This window comes from Cryptomeria japonica, chromosome 4, assembly GCF_030272615.1.
Source record: "Cryptomeria japonica chromosome 4, Sugi_1.0, whole genome shotgun sequence".
In the NCBI taxonomy this organism is placed as follows: domain Eukaryota; kingdom Viridiplantae; phylum Streptophyta; class Pinopsida; order Cupressales; family Cupressaceae; genus Cryptomeria; species Cryptomeria japonica.
The window spans coordinates 735,381,059-735,406,919 of NC_081408.1; positions in this window are offsets into that span (position 1 = coordinate 735,381,059).

Consider the following 25,861-nt stretch of genomic DNA (forward strand, 5'->3'; position numbering starts at 1 on the left):
ACTGATAATCTTAGGTAGGATTTTTTCCAATCTGCTTACTGCCAACTTTGCTAAAATCTTATATGACATATTTGACAATGTAATGGGTCTCCAATTTTTAACTAGGGTTCTATCACCCTCTTTAGGAATGAGTTTGAGAAGACCTTGATTTATGTTTTCTCCCAGGGATCCATTGTGAATAGCCTCAGAGTATAGCGCATGGAGATCATCCACAATCCATTCAACATTTTCCTTGTAAAATTCTACTAGGAATCCATCAGGGCCAGGGGATTTGTCATTACTGAGGGCCACTATAGCTTCTTTGATTTCTTCTTTAGAAATAGTTCTTTCAAGAATCCTGCTATCTTCTTTATCAATGAGTTTGGGGACTAAAGACATGATTAATTTTCTTGCACTATCCTGCTCCTCCCTAACAGGTTCTACAGAGAATAATTGCTTGTAGAACTGAGCAAAACACTCTAGAATCTCATTTGGCTCAGAGAGGTTTTTATTCTCTTCCCAAATGGTATCTATATTCTCTCTTGCTTGTTTCATTTTGAGCATCTAGAAGAAAAACTTAGATCCTAGATCCCCATAATCTAACCAGTTAAGCTTAGCCCTTCTTCTCCATCCTTTGATTTTCTGGTTTTGCAGCCTTCTAAGATCATTTTTGGCCTTGATTAGTTGACTAGTGAGTGTTGTATTTTCTGGATCCTCTTGAAGTTCAGATTCTGCCACTTGTAATGCAGTGTGCAATTGGATCTCAGTTGCTCTGACATCCTTAGCTTTCTTTTTACCTATCACCTGACAGAGTGAGGTCCAAGTTTTAATATTTTGATTCCATCTATCAATGTTTGACAACTGGTTGTTTCCACATTTGTTATACATTCTGATAAGGTACAGTGCACATTTTAGATCACCATCCTTTAACAGGCTAGTGTTCATTCTAAAATTTGAGTTAGGGCTTGGTAGGGCCATTTTACTATTAGTTACCTTTAGCCCAATCATAATAGGGTGATGATTAGATAGTGTATATGGTATGACAACATACTGAACACCCTCCTTATTTTTACTAATTTTAAAATAATCCTTGTTGAAGTAAAATCTATCTAGTCTGCAATATACCCTCTTATTGTATTGTTGGTGGTTACACTAGGTGTACCATATTGAGTTGTGTTCTCCCTTTTTACCTACTATTGGGTCAGTCAATATCAATTTGTTGACCATCCTCTCCCAGTGTATTCTCTCCACACCTTTCCATTCCACTTTATTCCCTCCTTGTTTATCTTGTGCATTGATTACCATGTTAAAGTCCCCTCCCAGGAGCTAGGGGATGTCTTCTAATTTTGCAATCCATTCCCACATCTCCCTCCTTTCTCGGTAGTCATTAGATGCATATATTGAGCAGAGACCAAATGTAGTATTTTCATTTTGTATTATTACCCATACTACCCTATCACAGGGGGATTGTCCCCATTGGACAACCTTGTTCGTCCATTTAGGACGTAGCAATATTGCAGCTCCACCCTTTCCCTTAGGGTGTTTGGTGAAGAAGGGGGTGGGTTCCCTCTAGATGGATTTTAGCCCAATTTCTAGAGAAAATCCTACTGATTTTAGTTCTTGGAGCATAAGGCAATCAATTTCCTTGTGCATATTTAGAAATCTTTGGACCACATATTTCCTATCAGGGGCCTCTAATCCCCTGATGTTCCATGAGATGGTTTATTACCAACTAGTTCAGTTCATAGTTGATAGTGGTCCACCTCTTTTTTTCTTGATAGTGGTCCACCTCTTTTTTTCTTGAGTTCAGAGAGCTGATCCTGTCCTAGGGATTCTTTCCTAGTTGTATTGTCCTTATTTACTTTAGGAGATCTTTTCCTCCTTTTTTTTTGTTTTATTACCAACTAGTTCTTCTCCCCCCTCATTAACTCCAACCTCAAAGGTTCTAGGATTAGGGGAAAGTCTCCCTTTCATTATTGGTAGTCACAGTTTCATCCAACTGCACCCCAGGTTCAGTACCATGCCCTTTCTCAAGGGGTTGGTCAGAAGGAGAAGTGGTAGGCCCCACCTCCCCATCAGTGTTATCAAAGGTTCTTTCAGTATAATTGTTGGAGTGTGGTTCTGGCTCCCCTCCTTCCTTAGTCTCCAATGGAGTATTTTCAATATGAGAGACACTCATATCCCCTGAGGGGACATTTATATTATCTTTAGGTCCAAGAGGGGGGTGACTAACCATCTCGATAGCACTGGTGGTAACATGAGTACCACCATCTTCCCCTCCGATCAACTCTTGGAGGAAGGGTATGGTACATGATTCAATCTCCTTTTTTTGGTTAATTAATGTTAATTCAAGCTGTTTTCTATGTTCTGCAGCCATTTTCAACTTTTCAAAGATAATTTTCTGAGCATTTTGCTTCTTGGGTCCACCTGTATTAGTGGAGATTTTGTTCTTATCTGTTACCAATGAATCAGGCTCACTGGTAGCCCGATTAGCTTCTTTTAATGCCAACTGGTACTTGAGTATAGATTCTGCAATTAAGGGAGGCGAACTGGATGGGCAGGGGTGGGTTAGAGGTTGAGACAAAGGGGGAGTAGGGTCAGATGAGGGTATAGATTCAACAACCCTAGGTTGGGAAGATGGGTCAAGAGGTGGGGATGCAGAGGGAATAGGATCATTCTTATTAGGTTCTTTCAACTCCGGGTGAAGGCAGTTTCTACTGGAAGTCTTCTTGAAGGAGGTACCATTTTTCTTCACCATCAGTGGGCAGTTTTTCAAGTAATGACCACTTCTTTTACATCTATAGCATGCATTAATCCCTCCTAAGTATTCTAGGGGGCATGAGAATAGCTGGTTTTCAATACAAATGTCAATACCAGAGGGGAAGGTTACTCCAGGGTTGAATGCAATGAGAACCCTCGCATCCATGTGGGGTAGCAAAGTAGCCAAGGAGTCAATTTTAATCACTTTTCCAAGTGGCTCCATGATTTTAGAAATACAGTTCCAAAAGAATGGGGGGACATTTTTAATAACTACCCATTTAGGGTTGGAAAGTGCCATTATTTCTTTGTTACAAGCAAGAGGGGTCCAAGGAATGACCTTAAAATAGGCGTTACCTATACTCCAACATTGTTTCTTGATAACCTTCCTCTGCATTTCTTTATCATTAAAGAAAATAAGAAATAATCCTTTTTGTAACATTCTACAGAATGAAAACTGAATTCCAAACTTAATACACCAAGTATCTTGAAACCATTTATTAAGATATTGTCTAGATGGTATTTTATCTACATCAAGGGTTGCTAAAAAAATCGTAGAATCCCTAAGCCTAGCAATCTCTTTAGAAATACATTCAGTCATAGAGGAATTAGGTTTAATGATGACTCTTGGGGCCGAGGCAACCTCACCTTCTTCGCGAATTGTTGCTGCATCTTGGGTTGCCTCTGGTTCAAACCTCGCCTCATTTGGAAAGGTCGTGCGGAGCCCTTGAAGGGCTTGACTGAAGGTTTTTTTGCCATTGATGGAGGTTTTGTGGGTATTATTCCCATCGCCGTCGGGTTTGCTCTCCATTAATGGAGGCACGAGCAGAGCAAATGCGGGGACCTCCCACTAGGTCTGGAGCCCCCGAGCAGAGAGCCAACCTGCAGCCAAGGATTGTTCGTCTGTCCCTTGGTTGCAGAGCTCCCCTATCACCGAAAAAAAATCCTAAGGGTTGTATATATTGATGATATGGGATTCACTTTATATGATCTGTATACCTTGGAGGTATGGATAGTTTGATGTGTTAGCACTTGTTGTGGGTTCTATTTCAGCTATGGTTATTGGTTCTTGATAACTACCGATGATATCGATACCTTTGGATTGAGTATTTGTGTTTGGGATATCAATTGAGGTGGGAATTATGCTTTGTTATGATAGATTGTGTGGATTTCTCTTTGGATGACCTCTTATCTATGTGTAATGGTAGTGACATGGTAGAGGGTGAGAGCATTCATGTGTGAGATGGTGGTCACTTTGTTTCTTGTTATTGATGAAGAACATGGAGCACTTTGATTCCATGATGGTATATGTGGCTAGAGGGATTGTTCCCTTATTTATATTTGAGGTTACTTATTCTCCCTTATGCAATGTATACAATAAGTGGGGGAATGTTAGAAAATAAGGTGTTGTACACCTTGCATAATGTTATATAATTATCTTACTTTATTTATTATGTGTGAGGTGCACATGGGTGTGTATTATGTAGAGATTCCATACAAACATTCTCGAGGCCACTGTGATGTTGTATTGTGACATTGTAATATTATATTATAATTATTTAATATTGGGGAACAATAATTGATAGTGTAAACTTAGTACCCAATATTAAATGTGGGGTCAATGATTATGTAGCCCATGGTTTTGATGTAATACCATTTGGTGGTTTTGTGGGAGCTTAAATCTATAAAAGAATCCACAAGGGTAGTTGTTTAAGGTTAGAAAGTTATCTAGGTTAGAATTTGTGGAGGTTGGAAGCATGACATGGGATGTGTGGTTACATGCTTGTTGACATCGAGTGCTTGTAGGTGGCTTAAGATTCAAAGGATTTCATGGGAGTGTTGTAATGTTGCATTTTTAATTAATAGATGGTGGATGGATGCTTGTGGAGGCTGGGTTTTTCCAAGGTATATCTTGTGTCATCTTTGATGGGTATGTTGTTTATTCTTTTGCATGCGGGTTTTAAGTGCTTATTTGAATTGATTTCTCAAATGGGTTATGTGGAAATTGTCTATATGAGGCTACAAGTTTCCTTTCACTTATTAGTCCTCTATAGGTGATTGCCATTACTCAAAATAGGGTTAAGGCTCATACATAAAATTTTGACACTAGCTTTATGCTAGCCATGTAACCTTTTGAATCATAGATCCATTGGTCATTAATTAGCCTGAGGCCCAATTTTTCCAATTTTAGAGCGAGCAATCCCTATGTTGATCTTTTAATCAATGTAATCCCTCCCCTTGAAAATGGGAGGTCACAAATGGATTTTTCTTCCTTCGAGATCTAATATTAAATCAAGTACATCAAGTTTATAGGCCATCTTTAGGATGAGGACTCTGTATATTAGCATTCAAGGAATACAATGGAGGTCTAGTAAGATTTGGAGATGATAAAGCTTGTTTGATCAAAGGAAAAGGTACTATATCTCTTGATGGTAAGCACAATACTGATAATGTTTACTATGTTGAAGGTTTAAAGCATAATCTTTTGAGTGTTGGTCAGTTAGTTGAAAAGGGATTTCAGTTACAATTCAAGAATGGTAAATGCAAAATCATGAACAGAACTGGTTTGAAAATTGCAACCGAAAATCGGACTAAAGGTAATATTTTTCATTTGAACAACAGTGAAAAGACATGCTTGATTGCACATATTGATGAAAGTTGGTTATGGCATAAGAGACTTTGTCATGTAAATTTTGATTGCATTGTGAAAATCAGTACAACTAAGGCAGTAAGAGATTTACCTAAGATTGTCAAACCCCACAATCTGGTATGTAAGGAATGTCAATTTGGAAAGCAAGTTAGAGCATCTTTTAAGAGTATTCCAAAAAAAATCCAATAATGCCCTTGACTTAATTCATACTGATTTATGTGGTCCAACAAGAACTAGAAGCTTACAAGGAGATAGATATTTTATGCTAATCATTGATGACTACTCTAGAATGTGTTGGGTTACTTTTCTCAGGGAGAAATCAGAAGCACTTGGGAAATTCAAGCTATTCAAGGTGATGGTAGAGAATCAAATCAGTAAGAAAAATAAATGTCTGAGATCAGATCAAGGAGGTGAGTTCACATCTGAGGACTTTAATACATTCTATGAAGTGAATGGAATCAGAAGACAGTTGTCAGCACCCTAGACACCCCAACAAAATGGAGTTGTGGAGAGGAAAAATAGAACCATTTTGGATGCTGCTAGAAGTATGTTATCAAAAGCTAATCTACCACATGTATATTGGAGAGAAGTAATGAGTACAACGGTTTACACTTTCAAAAAAGTTCACATCTAAGGTGAAACCAGTAAGACCCCTCATGAATTATGGTTTGCTAATACTCCTACTCTTAAATATTTCAGAATATTTGGAAGTAAATGCTATATTAGAAGAGATGAGTATATTGGCAAATTGGATCCTAGAAGTGATGAAGGAATATTTCTTGGTTATTCATCTAAGAGCAAAGCATATAGATGTTTTAACAAAAGATTGTAAAAAACTGTTGAGAGCACAAATGTGAAGATTGATGAACAATTTAGAGGAAATTCAAGGTACATAGACTCTGAACCGGCAACAAAGATACTGACAAATGAACCTACATTGATTACACCGTTACAGAATGAAGATCCAATTACATCGGCATCATCTAAAAAATCCACAGTAACTGAGGAACAACAACAAGAAAAGACACCCCGGTATGTAAGATTGAACCACTCTGAAGATCAGATAATTGGGAACAAGTATCAAGGAGTCATGACTAGAGGAAGACTGGCAAATGAAGAGGTATGTCTTATTTCTCAAATTGAACCAGCATCAGTTAATGAGGCATGTGAAGATTATATCTGGATTAAAGCTATGGAAGAAGAATTAGAACAAATTGAAAAGAATAACACATGGACATTAGTTCCCCGGCCTAAAGACAAAAATGTGATTGGAACAAAATGGGTATTTAGAAACAAACTTAATGAAGATGGTAAAGTAATCAGAAACAAAGCAAGACTAGTGTGTAAGGGATATTCATAGAAAGAAGGAATTGATTATAATGAAACCTTTGCACTGGTAGCTAGAATTGAGGCAGTCAGATTGTTTTTGGCTTTTGCAGCACACAAGAACTACAAAGTATATTAAATGGATATTAAATGTGCATTTTTGAATGGAGATCTTGAAGAATAAGTTTATATTGAACAACCTAGTGTATTTTCTTTGAAAGATGACAAAGATATGGTTTGCAGGTTAAGGAAAGCTTTGTATGGGTTGAAGCAAGCTCCAAGAGCTTGGTATGCTAGATTGGATAAGTATCTTTTGAAGAATGGCTTTTCTAAAGGTAATGCTGACACTAACTTATACTACAAAGTGACTAATGAAGACATCTTGGTTATAGAAGTTTTTTTTGATGATATAATCTTTGGAGGAGAAGATGGATTATGTAAAGACTTTTCTAATGAAATGCAGCAAGAATTTGAAATGTCTATGATTGGAGAGATAAAATTCTTTTTAGGACTGCAGATTTCACATACTGATAAATGTATATTCTTGAGTCAATCTAAGTACTTGAAGGAGTTACTAAAGAAATTTTGTATGGAGAACTCTAAACCGGTAAGCACACCCATGACAACAACTAAACATGTTTCTATCAAATTAAATTTTCTGAAAGAGAATGTTGAAGCAAAAGAAGTGAAATTGGTTTATGTGAATACTAAAGAGCAGATTGAAGATATCTTCACTAAGCCTTTGCCTAAGGAGACTTTTGAATATCTCTGAGATCAACTTGGGGTTATACCCCCACCGGTAGAGACTTAGACAGTTGATGTTTGTCATCAACCGACAGAATTAACAGAAAAATCTTTTATTCCAGCTTTGATGAGGAGAACTACTTCTCAGGGGGAGTAGTTGATATTTTGTATTGAGTTGGTATTTTGTATTTGAACCTGGTTTTTGTATTGCTTTGGCATTTGATGTCAAAGGGGGAGAGATTAATATGGAAAAACCAACACATGGAAAACACATATTATTCCTAGGGGGAGAGACTTTATCCCTTGGGGAGAGATTATTACTTTTGGGAGAGACATCATGTATTTTGATTTCTGGCTATGATCTCTTTAGGAGATTGTTGTTTTTTTTATTTTTGGCATTTCTATTTTGGCACTTTGATGGTTTTTCCATCTCGTGTTGCCATCAATACCAAAGGGGGAGATTGTTGGTATTTTGGATATGTTGATATGGTTTTGTCATTGATGTCAACACTTATCAACACTGGCAAAATTGGTTATGTTCACCGGCATGCAAGTGACTTACGCACAGTCACCAGTATTTGATGCACTGGCAGGCTATATTGTTCACCGACACTTAGAATCACTTGGAGACTACTTGTTATGTTGAAAACATCATTTGGACACTTTGTTTTGGTGATTTGTTCATTGGCTTATTCGAGTTTGCACATTTTCTGTTACCAGGAAATAGGTCCAGGATATGTACTGATAGGTATATCTATTCCAGATCAGCACGACATGTTATGGAGATGATTTGTTATTATTGTAAATGCATTGAGCCGACATCATGCATCAGATATTGATTTATTTGTAGTTGATTTTATTGTAATATCTTTTAGTGAGCCGACCTACTCAATTGGTCTTAGGTTTTGGTATGAATGTAAGATCTTATTTGTGAGATTAAAAGATATGAAGAAAAGATATTGTAATTCGGTATATGCGAAAAGAAGTAGAGATATACAGGCAGACATCATTTGAAGGGTGAAGGAAGGTTTTTGTAAAGGCAGTCAGAGCTAAACCGGTACTGAATCCAGCATATGGAGATGCTATTTTAAGCAGTACATTATCATTGGATTTAATCATCCAATTGTAGTTAGTGTGACTCTCATTTTGTGATTGAGGAGTGAGCTCTAGGCGCTTGGCCTTTCTACATGTGTAGACCCCTTATTGTACACACATACTATCTGCAGTAGTATCATCTGATTGTGGGTAAGGTTTCCCACCGTGGTTTTTCCCCTTATAGGGTTTCCACGTACAAATATTGGTGTTATGTGTTGTGGATGTTATTGTCTTTGTATTTCATGCATTAATCTTTACCGGTACTGCAATTAACTGATAAAACTATCTACCGACATAAAGTTTGGTTTACCAATATTAAGCATTAAGTTTTGGTTAAGTTAATTTTGGTTTGAATTTATTAGACAACCGATTCACCCCCCCCCCCTTCTCAGCTGTCTTCGGGACCTAATAGTTACTATTTATAGTAAGTTTTTGTTTGAACATAAATTGGTCCTCTTTGGATTGGCTAGATAAGAATGTTGATAAGTTTTCATTGCAAGATCATGTCTATATTTAAAGATATTAAAGCTTTTTATTTTTGAAAGTTGTGAACAAAAGTTTCAAAGTCAATTTTAAGGGATATAGAGTCTCCAAAATGGCTTGAACGTGTTTGTAACTGGCATGGTTGGTTATATCTTGATAGAGCATGTCATGAGTTTTACGATGCTTCAAACAGTTTGTCAATCAAACACCTAGTTTAAAAGTTATTGCCCCAGAAGTTGGGTCTCCTAAAATAGGAAATATAAAATGTGTCAGACACATAAATGAGGTGTAAAAGGGAGTTACACGTGTTGATGTGTATATTGATACATCATAGGTCATCTTGTATTAGAGATAAGATTTGTTCCACTTTATTGATTGGTTTCATCTCATGGTTTTGTAATATCATTTGGCAGTTCCCTATATTATATCTCTTATATATGACACCTATGTGAGATGGAGGTTGTGTGTAAGAGTCTTATAGCTATTGAGTTACCTCCAAATCTCTAGTTGGTGATACTCCTGTGAATTGTTTTCTCTACAAGTATATTGTAATATGTTATTAATTTATGAATAATATATTAGGTGGCTTTTGGAGTGTGGGGTTTTTCTCCTGAAAGGGTTTTCCCTACGTAAATCACTAATGTTGTGGTATGCATGCTATTTATGTTTATTTTTGTTAAGTTTATATAACTGTTGTAAGGATCTGTAAAAAAAATTGCATTACCCTCCTCTTAAAATTAGTGGAGGAAGTTTTTCTACTACTTAACTTCCTTACATTTTCTCCCTCGTAACTTTCTTCAATTTGAAAGCCACACCCAAATGGAAGTCATATACATTTGTATCATTGTCAAGTCCAAAAATGAATACTAACATAGAAAATGCATCCTGCATATCTTGTGTACAATTTGAAAGAGCAATAGATAGATGAGGCAACTTAGTATTCATGAGATCTAGGCAAAGTGTTGAATTTAGAAATGCTAACTTATTGATTCTTGCATCTCAAGATGCTTGCAACTTCTTAGTAGAAAATAAATTTGCATGTGGGTAAGGAATTAATAGCTTCTCCCTCACTGATGTAGCATCAATCGTGACTTTAATGTGTCTTCCAATACAAATTTTGTTGTAAAGATTATATGCTCTTATACAAGAATCTACTAATTTTGGGCATGGATGGACCAATGAAACCATATATTAAGATAGAGTAGAGCTCCATAGTTTGAATCCAAAATATTCATAGTCATTTTGCAATACCTTATTTAGCATGCAAATGTGGGCACCCTCCCTCAAATTATTAGGGTTTGTTGCTAACTTGGGCTAAAAAATAGACTTGGCATAGTCTAGAACTATATTTGAGTCTTTGCAATGACCTTTACCCACATTTCTTACATTTGGGACTCGTGACTACTATGTAGGAGCCAAAAAATATGATTTTCTACCCTTGAACTCAGGTGAAAGCTGTTGACACTTTCCGACTAGGGGAGTTTGTTTCTTCTTAGGATGCTTACTACAAGAGGTCAATTATATAGGTTTAGTATATACATATTTTTGGTTTGTTGTGTTTTTTGTTTGGTTTTCCTTTGAGACTTTTGAATTATCACAACAATCCTCTACAATGTGTGTCCCCAACTAGAGCCCTTATTAATGGACCAGAAAAAATTTAGGGTGCCCATGTCTTTTAAGGTTTAAATTTGCAAATGCTTCAAAAGCCCTAAATCAGTATGCTTAAGAATAGGCTTTTCTTCTAATTCATTGTTCATTTGTCATAAAAGGTTCCTAGTTTCTTAAGTCATGACATAAGACTATCACATCATTGTAATGATTGACCCCTATTCCTAATGTTTTTTTGTTTTAATTGTTTACTTTTTAAAAAAAAAAATACCTATCTTAAGTCTTAGCCAAAATGCAACCCCCTTTTCCTAGTGTCTTACGTGATCAAATTATCCACATGCTCTTAAATTTCTTTTAAGTTGTGATGGGTCCCAACAAAGTTCTTTGCTCCTTGCAAGTCCATAAAAGCTAAATTGATTTATGAAATAAGCACCACATAATGGTTGGAAGAGCTGTATATGCCCATGCCTTAGATTAAGTTTTGTCTTTAGCACCAGTGAGTCCATGGGGGCTATCTTATCTATCAAGGAAGGAGCTATAGAACTATGGAAAGAGCCTTTACATGTTCATGTTGTGACTTCATTGAGCACTTAAATTTTGTATGATCTCTAATAGCAAGGATTGTGCCACATAGATTCCTAATCGATGGTCCTTGTGCCCCCATGACCCATAAGATCAATCCCAATCAACATTGTCAAATGGTAGGATATCGACATGTATCTTGTAGAGCCCACAACCTTTCTAGGCTTACCAATAAACATTGATCTTACATTGTATATTCATGACCTCTTAATCCCATGGTCCCTGTGCCCCTATGGATTTAATATGACAAGTCCCAATTTTCTCAATGGAACAATGGGAGGATGACAAATGTACCATAATGGTGGAGCTTGTGATCTAGTTAAGCTTATCAATGAATTAAGATATAAAGATTATAGATCGGAGGATACTAGATAAGAGGTCCTTGTGCCCTTGTGCCCTCGTAGGCCAAAGGCAGTGAGTCCTATCTGCTATTGCAAAATTGTATAATTGCCCCATACAATGACATGAATGCCAAGATGGAGAATACAAAAAGATTATTCTATTAGAGACAACTAATCCAACATGAAAAGTAAAGATAACATGATTCATTCTCATTGCTTTGATTACTTTTTCAAAATTGGTTAGCATCAGTAAAAAGCATCTCACTTGTTGATTACACCAACTAGGATTAGGATCAATGGTCATAATTTAAATTGATAGAAAATTCTTATTTGATGGTTGTTCATTTGTGCAAGAAGATTTTAATGACAACAATGATAATTTCTAGCTCATTTCTCCACCAAGTTCATCAATAAAATGCCCATTTCCAATTGTTGGTTCATTTCATTTGTGATTGTGTGAATATTGAAAGAAAATTTAAAGTGAAAAAAGGCCCCGCAATAGTCTAGGGTTTCAATTTTGACTACAAGTAAGTAAAAACATGTTGACTCAAATCAAATTTTCTTAGGCTTGATCACATTAGAGTTGTGAGCATAGAAGTTGTAGGAGTTTTAAGAAATCAAAGAAATTTAGTTTGTGAACCCTAGAAATCAAAATGAGTCAATCAAGTTAGTATAAGAGACAACCTCTTGCTACCAAACACCATTTTGATGAGGACTTGATTGTTTTAATTTTTGAATCATCGAGAAAAATGGTGCATGCCCCAATAGTGGATCCACATGTAGGTAGATTTGAAGATAGTTTTTGATTAAGCAAAAACAGGTTTTGAGGGGACCTAAAACCCCTTACAACAAAGAGTTAAAGATAAAGCATTGGAGTATCATGAAAGAACCTAGGTATAAGAAACAAAATTGGCTGCAATCCAAAAGCAATACAACCCAGCAGCCATAGAAAGACTAGCAAAAGTCCAGCGAGATGCTGGCAACAACAACAAACACAAACCACCTACTTAAAAATGTCTAAGGCCTAGGAGGCCTCCTTCTCAAGTAGAAACATAGCCTTGGCAGTTTCCTTAAGGTCCAAGAGGTCCTGTGGAAGAGACCCTTCCACCAATTTAGTGCTCTGTCTTGTTCTCCTAGTAGTGTGAGGAGTCATCTTCAAGCTTGAGGCCCCAACTTCATTTTCCAGATCTACAACATTCTTCTCATGAATTATCTCCAGCTTGGAAACTAGAGTGTTCATATTGACCACATAAACTTTCATCATAGAAACACTATTCTCCATAATTTTCGTCATACCTTCCTCAATTTGCATCATCTTCTGGATGATCTCATTGTTCTTCTGATCATTTCTGCTCTTTAAAAGTTCATTTGCCTCACCATTATTCTTTAAAATATCTAACATCATACTTTTTTCCCCCACAGTCTAAGTAGCATAGTCATCTGTATCCTGGGCCACCCTCTTATTATTTGCCATCTGCCTATCTTTGTGCTGCTTAAGTTCACACTCTTCAATTTTGGCATTTGTGGCTCTTAATTTTAAGTGCAGAGTCTTAATTTCATGGAAAGTCCACCTGTTGAAATGGTAAAGATCAACCGAGGAGCTCCTATCAGTGCCCAATATGTCAATCATGGATTCTGGCTTGTCCTGTAAATCCTCTGAGTCTAAATCCTTTGACTCAAAATCCTGGTCTTCATACTCATGCGGAGATAGCTTACCCTCCTCAAGATCAAACATATGATCCATGGAATCAGCCCCTGACCTAGGAGGTGAACTGGAATTCTCCTCCTCCTCAGAGTCAGACTCCCCAGGGTCATCACTTGGTTCATACTCCTCATCATCACCAGAGTCATTTTTAATTTGCTTAGTCCCGACCTTACAATACTCATAAATCAGGAGGATAATGTTGGCATTTGTGCAGAATATGTTGACATGATGATATTGTATGTTGTCATTGATGACAATATGCTATGAAGAGTGAACCGGTATGTCAATATGTTGAAGAGTGAACCGGTATATTGAAGTTTGCAACAGGCAAGAGAACCGGTATAACATTGTGAACCAGTATATGTGAAAAGGTGAAGTGGTGTGTTTGTTTAAGGTAAACCAGTATGTTGGTATGAGAACCGGTACATGAAGGTTTTGCATGACTACCGGTTGGTAGTCTCAACCTCAGGGTTTCTGGTTGAAGTGTTCAAGCTTGTGTGATGAGTTAGCATTGTAATGAAGATTAGATCATGTTGCCACGTCAGCTTGAGCGCATGAAGGATCTTGCATGAAAGAGATTGATCCTATCTACCTCAGGAATGTGCGAAGTCCCTATAAATGGTGGAGAACACGTGATGGGTTATCGCCTCCATGAAGCGATGAAGAACGAACGATGGAGAATGTCTTGAGATCTATTCAAGACCGTTGTAGTCAAATGCAATGTGATTAACGGTCATGATTGAACCGACTGTATTGGTAAACCTAAATGTTTAGGGTTTAGGGTTTATGCTACTAACCTATCTATTTTCTATAAGGTCGATGTTGTGTTGCATGTTGAGGTTGTTGGAAAATGGTGTGTGTGTATCTAAGTGCAGAGATATGTGATTCTTGCCAGACTAGATAAGAGGATTGATGCGTGCATAGTGTGTGTGCAGAAGGAAGGAACTAAAGCGGATCTGCATTGGCATTGAGTGCTGTTACCAAATCATTGTAATACCTGTTGATCTCTAACCACTTCAACAGTTGGAAAATCCCTTAACCGGGTAGCTTTAACCAGCTTGTTGTAAATCCTTTAACAGGGTGACTCAAATCCATTGAGTTCATGAAATCCTCTAACAAGGTAACGTCTAACAGGGTTTAACCCTTAACCGGGTATTTAGCCATCCCTTAACCAGGTGATCCCTAGCAGGATCGATTCCTAATAGAACCTATTGTAACAGTCTTTAACCAGACTAGGCTCCCAACAAAGTGGACTTCTAAAGAGTTCAAAAACAGCTTGTGGGTATTCATCCCCACCGTGGTTTTTTCCAGTTGGGTTTCCACGTGAAAAATCTGTGTGTCATGTGTGGTGTTTTTCATGTGATGGTTTAAGTGATTTGTGTCTGAAGGTAAATCATGTTGAACTAGCTGTTTATATATTTCTGATGATAGATTACCCGTTCATGCATAAGGGTGAAATGAAAGTGTAGTATTAAGTTGTGTGGAAAGATAAGTGTCAACCAGTTTATGCTTGTCTCAGTTATTCTAGGTTTTGCTGGTTGTACTCTGTTTAAGATCGGTGTTACTATTTGTTTGTCAAAGCACAATGTCTACAGACAAACTGGTTTTAGGTAAGTGTTTTTTACTGTATAGATTCACCCCCCCCCACCCTCTCAGTACCAGTTTGTTACTCACCGTTCATCATTGAGTTATCAATTGGTATCAAAGCGTCCTCCAGGTCCTCTATGTTGTAAGCTTAACCACTTGAGGGAAAGATCTTATTGTAATGATGAAGAGGGAAGGTCCAAAGTTCAACAAAGATAACTTTAAAATATGGAAGGACAGAATGAAGATATACATCAGAAGCATGGGTGCTCAACACTGGAGCTATGTTGAGAATGCTTTTGTTATTCCTACCGGTACTCTCACTGATGATCAAAAGAGAGAGATCCGAGAGAATGGGCAAGTCATGGAAGCCCTAATCAACAACTTATCTGACATTGAGTTTATTGATGTCCACGATAAAGATAATCCCAAAGAAGTATGGGATACTCTTGAGAATATCTATGGCGGTGATGAGCATGTAAAATAAGCTAAGGAAGAAAGCCTTAGAGGGAAGTTTGAAGACATGTGGATGGTTGAAGGTGAGACCATTCAACAATATGGAATAAGAATCAAAACTGTTGTTGGAGATATCAAGAGTGCAGGTGGTAAAATGGAAGATTCCACTATTGTTAACAAAGTTTTGAGATCCTTATTACTGGTCTATGCAATAAGGGTTGCTGCTATTCAGGAGTTGAGGTCAATAGAAAAGACTAAGGTATCCCTAGACTCCATAATTGCAAAATTAATAGCCTATGAGCTAAATAGTTTTGATGGTAGTGTTCAGAAGACAAAATCAGCTTTTAGAGCATCTGCTGCACCATCTAGAAAAGGAAAAGAAGCAAGCACCAGCGATGAACCAAGACATAGCAGAGAAATGGATGATGAGGAGATTCTGATGGAATTTGAAGCTCTTCTTGCCAAGAGACTTCCTAAGGGAACCGGTAAATACAGAGGTAAGCTCCCTTTGAAATGCTTTTCTTGTAACCGGATAGGACATATTGCTATAAACTGTCCTAATGATGACAACAAGGACAAACTGAAAAGGCTCAAGAAATTCAAAGGAGGAAACCGGAGAAACTTTTTTGTATCAGTTGATGAAGGTGTCACGGATGAGGAATCAGAAGATGAAGAAAATGAAGATATTGTGTTTGTTGCAGTAAAGGAAGATATGTCAGACAAGAAGGCTCTTGTCTCCCGCTTTGATAATTCCAATGAGTGGATTATTGATAGTGGCTGTTCTCACCATATGATTGGTGACCGGAGAAAGTTTCTATCTTTGGAAGAATATGATGGTGGTGTGGTTCATTTTGGTAATGATGCACCATGTATGGTCAAAGGAAGAGGGTCCATCTCTCTAAATTGAAAGAGCGGTGCTGACAATGTGTATTGGGTGGAAGGTCTCAGACACAACTTATTGAGTGTTGCCCAGCTGAATGATAGTGGACTCACTCTGGAATTCAAAAATGGAGTGTGCAAAATCAAAGGAAAGAATGGTGAATTGATGGTCATCGGTATGCAGACCAAAGGTAACTTATTTCAGCCGAATGCAAATGTAAGTACATGTGTTATGGCTAAATTTGATGATAGATAGATATGGCATAGGAGACTCTGCCATGTAAACTTTGATAACATTGTGAAGGTCAGTAAGACCAAGGTAGTTAGAGGATTGCCAGTGCTGAGAAAACTGGAAAATCCTTTGTGCAGAGAATGTCAACTGGGGAAATTGTCTTCCTCAACTTTCAAAGGTAAATCTTTCACAATAGACAATTTACTTGATCTTGTGCATATTGATTTATGTGGTCCTATGAAAACTAGGAGTGTGTAGGGAGATATGTATTTCATGATTCTGACTGATGATTGCTCAAGAATGATGTGGGTCACATTCTTGAAAGATAAGTCTGAAGCTTTTGGAAAGTTCAAAGCTTTCAGAGCACTGGTAGAAAAGGAAAGTGGTAGAAGAATCAAATGCCTTAGAACTGATCAAGGAGGGGAATTCACTTCTGGCGAATTCAACAAATACTGTGAAGAGAACGACATCAAGAGGCAACTGTCTACCCCCCAGACTCCACAGTAGAATGGCCTAGTAGAGAGGAACAACCAGACTATGGTTGAAGTAACTAGAACTATGTTGATCCAAGGAAAGGTTGGTCACACCTTTTGGAGAGAAGCGGTGAGCACTGCAGTCTACACAATGAACCGGGTACTCATCAAGAAGGGAAAGGATAAGACTCCTTATGAGTATTGGACCGATAAGACACCAGTGGTAAGCTACTTTAGAGTATTTGGTAGTAAATGTTATATCAAGAGGAGTGAACATCTGAACAAGTTTGATGCTGAATGTGATGAGGGAATATTCCTAGGATATTCCACCAAGAGCAAAGCTCTCAAATGTTTCAACAATAGGACTTAGAGAATTGTTGAAAGCATAAATGTTAGAGTTGATGAAACCTCTAAGAAGCCTGAGGAAACCAACAACAAGGAAGCGGTAAATGAGCCGGTTGTAACCTTCTAGGAACCGGTTGCTAATTAGCCAAGTACTGGTAACAGTGTTCCTACACCAGTAAATGCTAATGCTGATGAAGATGAGGATGAAGAAGAAAAGCAGGAGGAATCAGTCAAGAGCATTCCTCGATATGTCAAACTGAATCATGATCCAAAGCAGATCATAGGAGATAAGGATGCAGGAATCCTTACAAGAAGAAAGGTCAGAGAGAATTCTTGTATGATCTCTGAATTTGAGCCTAAATCATTCAAAGAGGCACATAAAGATGAAGATTGGATCAAGGCAATGGAAGAGGAACTTGATCAGATAGAGAAGAATGGTACATGGTCTTTGGTACCTAGACCAGAGCATAAAAATGTCATTGGAACCAAATGGGTTTTAAGAAACAAGCTGAATGAAGATGGAACTGTGGTAAGGAACAAAGCCAGACTAGTATGTAAAGGATATGCTCAAGAAGAAGGAGAAGACTATGGAGAAACCTTTGCCCCAATAACAAGATTGTAAGGAGTTCATATGCTTCTTGCATATGCAGATTTTAAAGGATTCAAGGTATACCAAATGGATGTAAAATCTGCATTCCTAAATGGAATACTTGAAGAGGAGGTGTATATAGAGCAACCGGATGGGTTTTCCCTTTTTGAAGACAATGACATGGTGTGTAGGCTACATAAAGCCTTGTATGGACTGAAGCAAGCACCTAGAGCATGGTATGAAGGCTTACACTCCCATCTTGTGAAGATTGGATTTGAAAGAACAAGTGAAGATAGAAATATCTACTTGAAATCAGAAGGAGATCAGATTCTGATCTGTGAAGTATTTGTTGATGACATCATCTTTGGAGGTGATGACAAGATGAGTCATGAATTTGCTGATGAGATGAAAAAGGAGTTTGAAATGTCACTTATAGGGGAGATTAAGTTCTTCATTGGACTGCAGATTCAACAAATGAAAGATGGAATCTTTATTACTCAGTCCAAGTATGTCAAAGAGGTGTTGAAGACCTTTGGCATGGAAGATAGTAAACCGGTTGGTACACCAATGGTGACCGGTTGTAAGCTATCAAAAGAGGATGACTCAGCATTGGTGAATGAGAAAGAATACCGATCAATGATTGGTAAGTTGCATTATGTAGTGCATAGCAGACTGGACATTGCACATGCAATGGGTATTACCGCTCGGTTTCAGCAAGGCCCAAGAGAATCCCACTTGATAGCAGTCAAGCAGATTCTTAGATATCTGAAGGGAACTATTGACTATGGGTTATGGTATCCATACAATAATGATTTCAACTTGAAAGTGTTCATAGATGCTGATTGGGCTGGTAATGTAGATGATCGGAAGAGCACAACCTGTGGTGCATTCTTTCTCGGTGGTAGATTGGTCTCATGGATGAGTAAAAACCAGAGTTGTATCTCTCAGTCTACAGCAGAAGCAGAGTATGTTGCAGCTTTTATGAACTGCACCCAGACTATTTGGATGAAGCATGTATTGAATGGCTTCAAAGTTCCTATATCTGAACCAGTAAGCATATTTTGTGACAATACAAGTGCAATTAACATTTCCAAGAATCTGGTTTTACATGCTAGAACCAAGCACTTTGAACTCAATTATCATTTCTTGAGGGAAATGGTTTAGAACAAAGAGGTTATATTGGAACATGTTTCCAATAAGGAGCAGTTAGCAAACATATTCACCAAGCCTCTACCGAAGGCTACATTTACCTATTTGAGAGGTGAATTAGGGGTGCTACCCCTTCAAGAGGTGAACTAAAGTTATGTGCTCCACATCAGTTAGGTATTGCATTGTCAAATCTTTTTAGGATTGATGTGTTGAAAGATGCTACTCCTTAGGGGGAGCAGCATAGTGGAACAAGAAAGCCTGTGCCTCCACTTTGGCATTGTTGTCAAAGGGGGAGAAGATGTGAAGTAGAGAAGATATCTGCAAATTTGGGAAAGAAGATGTGATGCAGATAGAGAGAGATATCTTTGTATATTGCCATAAATGCCAAAGGGGGAGGTTGTTGGCATTTGTGCAGAATATGTTGACATGATGATATTGTATGTTGTCATTGATGACAATATGCTATGAAGAGTGAACCGGTATGTCAATATGCTGAAGAGTGAACTGGTATATTGAAGTTTGCAACAAGCAAGAGAATCGATATGATACCAAGAACCGGTATATGTGAGAACTGGTATAACATTATGAACCGGTATATGTGAAAAGGTAAAGTGGTATGTTTGTTTGAGGTAAACCAGTATGTTGGTATGAGAACTGGTATATGAAGGTTTTGCATGACTACCGATTGGTAGTCTCAATTTCAGGGTTTTCGGTTGAAGTGTTCAAAGCTTGTGTGATGAGTTAGCATTGTAATGTAGATCAAATCATGTTGCCATGTCAGCTTGAGCGCATGAAGGATCTTGCATGAAAGAGATTGATCCTATCTACCTTGGGAATGTGTGAAGTCCCTGTAAACAGTGAAGAGAACGTGATGGGTTATTGCCTCCATGAAGCGGTGAAGAACGAATGATGGAGAATGTCTTGAGATCTGTTCAAGACCATTGTACTCAAATGCAATGTGATTAATGGTCAGGATTGAACCGACTGTATTGGTAAACCTCAATGTTTAGGGTTTAGGGTTTATGCTGCCCACCTATTTGTTTTCTATAAGGTCGATGTTGTGTTGCATGTTGAGGTTGTTGGCAAATGGTGTGTGTGTATCTAAGTGCAGAGATACATGATTCTTGCCAGACCAGATAAGAGGATTGATGCCTGCATAGTATGTGTACAGAAGGAAGGAACTTAAGTGGATATGCATTGGCATTGAGTGCTGTTACCAGATCATTGTAATACATGTTGATCTCTAACCACTTCAATAGTTGAAAAATCCCTTAATCGGGTAGCTTTAACCAGCTTGCTATAAATCCTTTAACAGGGTGACTCAAAGCCATTGAGTTCATGAAATCCTCTAACAAGGTAACCTCTAACAGGTTTTAACCCTTAACCGAGTATTTAGCCATCCCTTAATCGGGTGATCCCTAGCAGGATCGGTTCCTAACAGAACCTGTTGTAATAGTCTTTAATCGGACTAGGCTCCTAACAGAGCGAACTTCTAAAGAATTCAAAAATAGCTTGTGGGTATTCATCCCCACCGGGGTTTTTCCCAGTTGGGTTTCCACGTGAAAAATCTGTGTCATGTGTGGTGTTTTTCATGTGATGGTTTAAGTGATTTGTGTCTGAAGGTAAATCATGCTGAACTAGTTGTTTATATATTTCTGATGATAGATTACCTGTTCATGCATAAGGGTGAAATGAAAGTGTAGTATTAAGTTGTGTGGAAAGATAAGTGTCAATTGGTTTATGCTTGTCTCAGTTATTCTGGGTTTTGCCAGTTGTACTCTATTTAAGACCAGTGTTACTGTTTGTTTGCCAAAGCGCAGTGTCTATAGACAAACCGGTTTTAGGTAAGTGTTTTTAACTGTACTGATTCACCCCCCCCTCTCTTAGTACCAGTTTGGTACTCACCGTTCATCATTGAGTTAACAGATAAGACCTTGATGGGCAAGAGGGCTAGCCTTAGGATTTTTAATGAAATCCGTCACATTATCATTCAGAGAATAGGCAAGATAATAAGGAGCAAAAAGCTTAATGCCATGGCGAAAATGGTTTATAAGGACAAAATGATAGTTGTAGATTTTTGTAAACCTAAGATTTGAAGATAGTTATGCTGAATGCAGAGATACTCATATCCTATATGCAGGTTGGGATATTTTGTTGTAGTAGTATAGGAGAAGAGGGAAGGAGATACCAATTATAAATGTGTGGATCTATGACCTAGCCAAACTAGTCATCTTAAATGTCTTCATAGACGTAGATTTGGTAAAGGAAATTACAAAGGCATGCAACCCTAATGTTAGGGTGATTAGGGATGGAAATGGAGGAGAACTAGCCTCTATCAACAAATTGAACATTTAAGATGCCTTTGACTTGAATAGGGTGGCAAATAAGGTGATTAAATTTGAGCATTTTAAATAAGAATACAAGAAAAACATAAGAAATTTTAGGAGTTGTAGCTCTCCCAAGGCACAAATTGAAAAGGTACAACAACAAGGCTGTCCCAAATTGCGATAATGAGGTAGAACCCTTTGTAGTGGAGAGATTTGAATATTATTTCATCAAGACCTACTATATCTTGTGTCAGGTCTTGGAAGGAGATTACATAGAAATGATCCCAAATCATTTTATTTTTATGGAAATGGGCATTCAAAGTCTTATAGTGAACACTAAATTTGATTTTTCCACTTACATTTCAAATCAAATGCACAATCAAATGATGAAAATCAAGAGGAATGCCAAAGTGATCAATTTTAGGTGGTATCCCTTTCTATGTCACTTTTTGTTGTTTGAAGGTAGAGGTAGATGGGGCAAGGCCCTCCAAGAGACAATGACAGATAAAGATAATAAAATGCTACTTGTCCAATGTTGGACATATGTTCGAGATAAACATTGCCTAAATGCTAGTTATGCACTTTTTCAAAACCATTTTGTTGCCAATATTTTAAATCACTTGAGAGGATAATTATGAAGGCTTCCTATTGAAGTCTTGAGTCTTTTAAGACCAACTAATAGGTCTCTTGAGTTAAAGATAAATCACAATTGGGGTGATTGGTTCTACCATGTTGATTCCATTGAGATTAGAGTATATGAGTGTTTGGTTCCTCCACATGTCCTTTCCAAGTTTGTTCCAAGGAGGTTGGCGTAATTAGAGTTTATATAGAAGTTGAATGAAATAGAGAAAATGCATTTAAAGGGTCAAAAAAATGGATCCTTTTTGTGTTATAACATGGTGTTTTGAGATTTTTCTATGAATAGAAAAGGATTAGATAAAATTTATTCAATTCTTAAAGCTTACAAAATGATGTCAGAGAAAGTTAGAAACTTTGATCCTCGGGACTTCATACATCAGGTAAGATAGTAAATAAGGAGGTCTACCTTTGTTCACTAGGTTCTCATTGAGGAAGATTGGATTAGAAATTGCCTTACTCCTAAGGAGAAAATGGAAATGATACAAAGAGGTGAAGAACAAATAAAGAGGATCAACCTTGGATATAAAGGGGCTTTTATTAACATTGATAATCACAATGTTAGGATAAACAATACGATAGATAATTTTGAAAGACTAGCTGGCAAAGCCCCTATAGTTTGATACAAGACCTACCTATCAACCACCTCCTATAAAACATGTACCTAGAGGAAAAAAAAAAGGTACAATGAAGGTAGTATGAGATGGAGATGGACTCTTCACTAGCACAAAGCTCCCCTATACCTACAAAGTCTTGGAAACAACTACCCAAGAGAACAAAAGTTGAACAACCAGGATTGGTTTACTATTGGATGGTTGAGGGAGAAGAGGAGTCCCAAGTAGTATGAGAAAGAATATTCTTAAAGAAGAGGAAGTAAATAAACAACCTTTATCCTCATCTCCAAGAGTTGAAGTTGCCCCAAAACCAAAAAATATAATGGATATGCACCAAGAGGTGGGTAGAGATGATCTTGGAGACATTAAAACATTGGCTTGTGCTTAATTTTTGGTTGATGATGATTTTATAGGGAATACTAAATTTAAATGTTTTGTGATGAGAATAAAAGGAAAGGATTTTTTAGAAAAATTGAACCAAGAAAATATGGGTGTTGATCCTTCTAAATATGAGTAGTTGATTGCTACAGTCTTGAAACAATTGAATTTTGACACAAAGAGTATCAGTGCCCTTGAGGATGGTAGGAGAATGGTGAGAGAAAGTGGTATTCTCTTTCTCCCTAACTTGGATATAGCGTTTGCATTGGCCTTAGATACAACCAAAAGACAAAATGATTAGGTATTTGCAACAGTTGAAGAGGTTGAAAAGGGAATATGTGGGTTTGGCTTTAGCCCAAAACTAGAAACTTTAGCTATCTCGACAATGGCCCTAGTACAAATAAGCCACATATGGCATAGGTCACTCAAGAGATGGGAAAATTAATCATGAAAATATTGTCTGGCACCTCAAATACCCAAAAAACTACATTACCAATTCACACTGCTATGTTTAGCCAAGCTGCCACCAAGAGCCTACAAGAAAAATATGATGAATTGTTGGAAGATCATATCAAGTTAATTGATGCATATAATAAAAAAGTGATGAGATTTTTTGCTTGGACATTTAAGCTACATAGAATCTAAGTCTCTATGCAAATTCCCCCATCCTTTTTTGCATCCATATAAATAATTCGATACAAAAATGAGATGGAAGGAAGGTTTGAAGATTAAGAAGATCAAGTATGTGAGGTTAAGAAGCATAATAATATTCATACAATGAGTTCCCTTGAAAATGTTCTCAAGCATAGTTAAAAAAAGACAACTCACAGGCTTGAAGAACCTTATGCAAATTTCAAATAATTATGCAAAGCTCAAGGAATGTGTATAGAACATGCTTCAATTCTAAAGCCATTGGTTGAAAGATGGGATCTAGGAGAAAAATACCAACATTAAAAAGAAGGATCACACAATATGATCAAAATATTCCTCTAGGGCTCATCCCTATAACATAGATGGCATCAATGGTAATTGGGGAGCTCTTGCAACATGTAGAGAAAAAATATAAAAAAGCTTCCAACACAATTCTTGATCAATAAAGAAAATAAAGGATTATGACCAATGGAGATTATCTTTGACTTATTGGCCCCCAATATTTTTTCATTTGTTTATTCTGAGGGGATTGATATTTGATATTTCTAATTATGCTCAAGACAAGATTGTCATAGCTAAGTTTAGTTTTGAAGGATTTATTATAGAGGCAAAAGTAGTTATGGTTGTTAGATAGTAGTAGCATTTTCATAGACTTTAGTAGATATCAACATTTCAAAGGCCACATGAGATCTCATACATATAGTGACAAGAAAAATACTAAAAGAAAACGTGTACACTCAACAGTTTAGCTATGTCACTAGCTCACATGAATGTTTTAAGACATGAAAATGAAATGAAAATTTTATTTTCATTTTAATCGGTCGTTGTCAAGGACATCCTTTTCCTTTTCATTAGTTATGCAGTCGTGTGCTACTCCAAGAAATTCCAACAGTCCTAATGTCAGTTTATATTTAGTTTTGAAGGTGGATTGTCTTCATCATTTTTTGAGCATATCACTAATTGCATCAATGGTTCCAACATTGCTTCTACAGAGCTAAAGTGTTTTTTGTTCTCTTATGCTACAAAGATTCCTTTTGGCATATTCTTTTATTTTCGGTAGTTATCAAATGAAAATGTGAGACTGCTACATGACTCTAAGCATGTTGCTCCCTTATCCTTATAAAATGGAATTTTGAGCCATTTGGAAAGGGTTCTAAGTTTTGTCTGGTCAATTCTTGTATTGTGTCTAGTTCAGGTGTTTTAGTAGGAAGTGATAGTTTTATTTCATTATACTTGTATAGAAAATTCTTCAATTAGGATACATGAAGAGTTATACAATTTCTTTTGCAATTGTCTCCAACATATTATACTCAAATAATCTTTAAATTATAATCAGAAATGTTTATTTATTTCACCTATGTGATGTTTTCATGTTGTATATTATGTTCATTGGATATTTTTAAGTAGAATATTAATTATCTTTTAATAGAATATAAGAATTTGGGTAAAGTATCTTGGATCTAGAAGTAGAATTGAAATTGAATTTATATACGGGGTTGTTAATATAATGTGTTAATGTTGAGAACCCACTAAATCAAATTTGTTGTACCTATGTGATTTTCTTTCTAAAATGGAATTTGTAGCCTAGATAGGCACCAATTAGGATTACTTGTCTTTGTCAGATACAATCACATAAAAAATAAACAAATCATCTTTCATTCTAGTATTTTATTTGTTGGAAGTATGAATATATGATCTCATGACTAGCAACATGCATTATCCAAGAAATAAGTCATAATTGTTGTGATTGTTGTAGTCTATTGATCTAATTGAGTGAGAGTATGTCTATTTTACAATACCCATGTTGCTAAGTGATTTCATTATAAATTATTGTCATGGGATCACCCTCCTTAGCCTTGCAAAAATAGAAGTGTAACGGAATTCAACTTTGTAGTTGATTCATGTTCATTGGCCACTATTTTGAAGTCATTAAGTAGACAAAATTGGCTAATCTTTAGATGATTTCAAGTAATCGATTAGAAGAACCAACAAAGACATTAGTAGAAAATATATGAATGGTTACTCTAGTTCTGTCCTAATTGTGAGTGATACGTCCAATGATAAAGGGGGATAAGAAGAAATATGATTTAGATAAAAATTTCATGAAGAAGGATATTTCTAAGTCTCCCATTAAGCCCGAGGTGAAATATTGAAATTACGACAAATATTTATGTAAATAAGGATTGAAAGTTCAAGAAGAAGATTGATTATTATGATAAATCCTCTATTACTAATGAATATTCCAATGATATGTTTGTATTTGTGAACATTATTGGTG